A 5,278-nucleotide genomic window follows, 5' to 3' on the forward strand; every position below is an offset into this window, starting at 1 on the left:
TCACAATATAAGAATACAAATACACTACATTTTATGAACTTCATCAAAACAATAATTTTGAGAAGAAAATAAATAATTTATTAACACTTTAAATAGCATAAAGACATACTTTTTTGGGAATAATTGCATTCTAGTCTTTCACAACAAAGTTCATTTTAAACATTTAGTGTGACGTGTTTATGCGATTCATTTTAACTATGTGCCACAAACGTAATTGTTGTCAATTCACACTTTTCATTACACCAGTTGAGGACAGAATTGCCTCTCTGACAACGTTGCGCTTAATGTTTTATTTTGAAAGTTCTGCTCGATAGTGGTGTATTGTTCTAGCTAGCTTGACCGCAATAAAGCTCATCCATTTCAACCATAATAATTACATAAATACTATATTAACTTTAGAGCCACTATGCCTAATGGGTTCCACGTCCTATTTTAATGAAACGTATGCATTTCAGTTGTCTGGCTAACAATCATAACGTTAGCTGTTGTTGCACCGCATCGCTCAGTGTAACGTTAGGCAGCTGTCAAAACTGTGCAACAAAGATAAACGAACATATCGTTCACAGGCTTTACTAAAATAAGCAGATAATAGGCTTCAGCTACATCTTTCTTACATTCAGAATACCCAGTTTTAAGTGAGAATAATTAATTTCCATACCTTCGTTTCCCATAAATTAAAGACAGCTAATGCTAGCCTTCGTGCAGCAGAGACTGCAATCCCACAGCAGCGTTTGGGATTTCTGCCCTCAGCATTGACTGCAAGACAGTCCCATACAGTCCCGCCCCTTTCCTGAACAACGGCCGAGTGAGGGACTTTACTCCTGTAATGATGGTTAACGCACAGAAATCTCACGTTCATTTTATTGGTGACATATTTTAATTTGTACGTGATTAGCAACATATACATGTAATTAACGTTAGGCCTACAAATATAGTACCCTCTAGTCTCTCTAGTCTATAAAATAACTCATCCAAAAGATTTATCCGTTTCTATCTGTGTTGACCAGGGCATAAATAATCCTCGCAGACAAGTCACAGGGTCAAGACAGCCCCCTGTCCGGTGACATGCCCACTGACTTCTATTGTGCTTCCCATTGGATAACAAACAAAAAAATCCCCAATCAATCAGAGCTTTGCGATCAGTAATCGTGGTGCGTTTGAAATATTTCTGTAAATCCGATAATACTGGCAGATTCTTGTTATATCAATATTTATAATGTGCCTGCTTTTGGGAGCAATGTGACATGTTTTAATATTACATAGATAAACCACCACACACAATATAAATGACTATTCAAAAATCTCTGTGTCGCTACAGTATAAACAAGTTTTGACTTCCATCTATGAGACTGACAGAGAAATTACTTGCAACTATTTTGCTAATTGAGTAATCGTTGAAGTACTTTTTTAAGGAAGCATATCCTAGGTCCATTTGACAATAGCGAGGATTTACTGCTTTTATTTGCCTCACTGTAAACTGAGTGTAAGTCAGACTAAACCAGTGGCGGGCCGTCAGGGCCTGCAAGGACTTCTCTGCTGGCCTAAACAGAATCACAAAGCTATTTATATTTAAAAAAAAAAAAATTATAATTTATTTTATAATTTAATAATGTTTCTTAAATGCACTACATGTATTATAATTTATAAAAATATTTTTCCCATTATCTTATTTTCTCATTGCACAGCTACTGTCTTCCTCAGTTGCTCTCAGATCTCACCTGTGTGTCTATGTAAGAACAGAGGCAGAGGCCTGCAGACTCGGCTCTGCAGCCAGTGCAGATTAAAGTACATGGTTGATTGTCATAGTGTTCAACCAATCAGATCTTTAGTTTGACATGTTGGGCGTATTCTTTGACGTGTCAGCGGCCGCTAGCGGCCTATAATGACGTCAGCGTTAGGTGCAGCTCAGCGTTCATCTGTAGCTTTCCCGCTAGGTGCAGTGTGCTGTGATTGGTCAGTGGGCGAGCACGTGACTAAAGTGAAACTTGTGCTTGCTAGCAGAACTGAGGTTGTTAGCAGTCAGAGTTCAAGTGGAAAGATATGGAAGAAATTATGGCATTTTTTTTTTTTTTTACTTAGCTTTGTTTTTTTTAACATGAAATGGCGGAAGGACGAGAAGCTGATTTAGTGGCGGAGTTACTGGGAACGCCTTTCTCAAGAAGGACATTAAGCTGCCTGAGCAAAGCCGCTACATGACACCAAAGTACGGCGGGACACTTGCAAGCTACAGTGCTCTTAAAAACGTTTGGAAGGACCCGAGTGGATCTCCAGATCAACGAACAAGTTTGCAGGGAAACGGAGCTCCACAATGAAAAAGTTAAGAAGAATAGGGAAATACTGAAAAGGACCTCTTGCTGGAACTGAATCGCACGGATGTACTGCACAGCCGAGTTATTGACCTCTTTGTAAACAAAGAGGAGGATGGACTTTGTATTTAAATAGAACAGCATTTGGTAAGTGAAACTGCTTTTGTTTTCTTTATATCTGCAGTGTGTTAAGTCTGGCACATGTGTTAAGTCTGGCACATGCTTTTTAGGGAGGTTAAATTGTTGGATTGAAATTCAAATCATTAAATACAAATACTGTTGCCCTGTACCTTGGACTGTCCATTTTGTACTGAACTGTGTTCTTCATGAACTGCACTGGTTTGAAAAAAGAGAAACCCAGAGGATGAAATGAAGACAGGAGGATTTTTGCCAAAGAGCATTAGTTTATTTTCCACAGGTTACTTCAGAAACAGGTAATTATGTACACAACATCTGGAATGTTGGAATCATCTCACTGTGGCCGTTTCCAGAGAAACCTTAGAAATACCAGCTATACATTAAGAACAGTTCCTCTGCATTGGATTGTATTGCTGGTTTTACAATCGTAAGTCACTAATGCTGATGATTCTTTTCTCAATGTTTTTTGAAGAGTATTTTCAATTTGATTAGTGAGGTCTAAAAACAGAAGACTGCTCAATAAATAAGAACAATACAGGAGCATAATAAACTGATCCACATGAGTGGCCAAGATTCCAAACTATTTTCATGGCTTTTGAATCAAGAAATAAAACATATCCCTTACAAATTAGTAAATTCTTCACCAATAAAAGACACCATTAATTCAATACATTCAGGGGTTTTCTGCAACAGGCTTACTTGGTCTGGTCTGACCAGTAGTTTATGGGCGGCGAATGTTTAAATGTAACCTTTAAATAGATATGTTCACTGTTTTAGCATTCATCATTATCACATATAAACTCACTTTATGTGTAGCATTTCAAGTATTCAGCTATCTCTGATTGTATTAATATGATATAAATGTGACTGTGGTACTAAGCTGTTGCAATTAGCAACAGTCATTAGTGACCTTATAGTATTTTCAGAACTCATAATATAACATCACATCAGTTAAACTGAGTTTTGTAAATACATTTGGTTCAGGGGGGAGACGCTGTTTCAAATCAGTGTTCAATTTGCATGATATCATTCCACTATGCAATAAACCTCTCGAAACTCATACTGTTATTGCCGTGGTCCTTGTTAGTGAAATAAATATAAATATATATATAAAGTAATGAGGGTTATTGTGTAAACACAGAAACACTGAGATAATTAATGAGGACGTTTCTTTATTTACAGATGTATCCTGGTCATTCTTCTGCAGGATTGTGTGAACTGCTCCGACTCATTTCTCAACTTCACTGGTTTGGTGTTGCATTCAATAAAACACTCGAGTCCTCTAAAGTCACACTTCTGTACTGTGAGATTTTTTTTGGTTCAACTTCAGTCATGTTGAGTTCCTGTAAAGCTTCTTAAATAGTGAATATAACATGTATAGTGGCTTAAAACAGCTTTGCATCTGTCAACAAGCAGCTACACCGAGTCATGAGGATTACTTTGTAGAACACAGGATTTTAAATCAGTCCATACACAGATCAAAGCATTGCCACATATCCAACAGCTCTGAGAAACCATCAACAGTCAGGGAGGTAAGAAGATGAACACATAAGACGGATTGTAAACACTTCAGGAATAATACTAAGTATTTCATTAGGTAATTAAGCATTAACTTGGGTTTTATGACAGAAAAAAACAATGCTTTTCCACACATACAACTAACAGGCCATGCTGGCAGTAAAGATGTGATGATCATTAAACAAAAAACATTGAAGGATGAAAAGTTGAGGGAAAAAAACATTGCTATTCTTGGATACCACTCTGCAAAACAATAAACCAAAGAAAAAAGTGAATTGTGTCCTGAAGGTGGACCCAGAGGTACTGCCATGCTGTTACAAAACAGCGTGAGTTTGTGCGTGTTGTTTTGCTTCCGGGGTCAGACGCTGACCCGGAAACTAAACAGACAGACAGACAGACCGAAAACGTTATATTTACCACAATTTAAGCTTCTGCATTTTCCAAATGCACCAGTATTATTGTTCGGTTTGTAAGCCTTGTACCGAACGGTTTAAAACGAATACGTGATGTTACACCCCAAGAAACAAATAACCGTAGCTGTGGCGCCATCATGAGGTTATTAGGTGCTAAGACAGCAGTGAAGGCCCGCCACTGGACTAAACAAACTATTTCATGACATCCGTTTGTATTTTAGGACCTTTTAATCATCCTTTTTAAAAACCTTTTTTAGAAAGTGTATAGGCGAGAACAACAAGCAGAGTGACAACTAATAAAAATGCAGTTGCAGCCCTCATATGAATATCGTGGTTTCAATAAGGTTGCAGCTCATGCGAGAAATAATCCATATTCCGAATTTATCAAGAGACCGTTAATGCACCACTGACGTCGCCATGTGTCTCCCTTATGGCGGCAGCGTACTGTTCGGGTGGCAGCATTTGGTTTCCTTTGTCAGCAAAGCAGAAACGTCATAGCAGGCCTGGAATTAGTCCAATCCAAATGTCTAGTGGCTGACTCAGTTATTCAAGTAAACTTCCATTTAATGAACAAGAAATGCACGATAATGTGGAAAATTGATGTATATATAGCGAGTTGAAAAATACTCTAATTTTAAAAAGTAATTCATGATCATTCTAAAGGCCAACATTAGTCATGTAGGACTATTTTAAGAACAAATCATAAATGTGTCCTTACACACATTTTGATATGTGAATCTGCCATAGACGGGTCATTTGTTCGACCACGGCAGATACTGGACATACGGTTTACTGTGACGCCACCTACCGCAGCACAACACCACATATGCATTTGTAATGAACCCCGCCTAACACACGGTGTCACTATTATTGCTCTAGAACCACAGACAAAGCAGACCGACA

This window comes from Melanostigma gelatinosum, assembly GCF_949748355.1.
Source record: "Melanostigma gelatinosum genome assembly, chromosome: 12".
Classification (NCBI taxonomy): Eukaryota; Metazoa; Chordata; class Actinopteri; order Perciformes; family Zoarcidae; genus Melanostigma; species Melanostigma gelatinosum.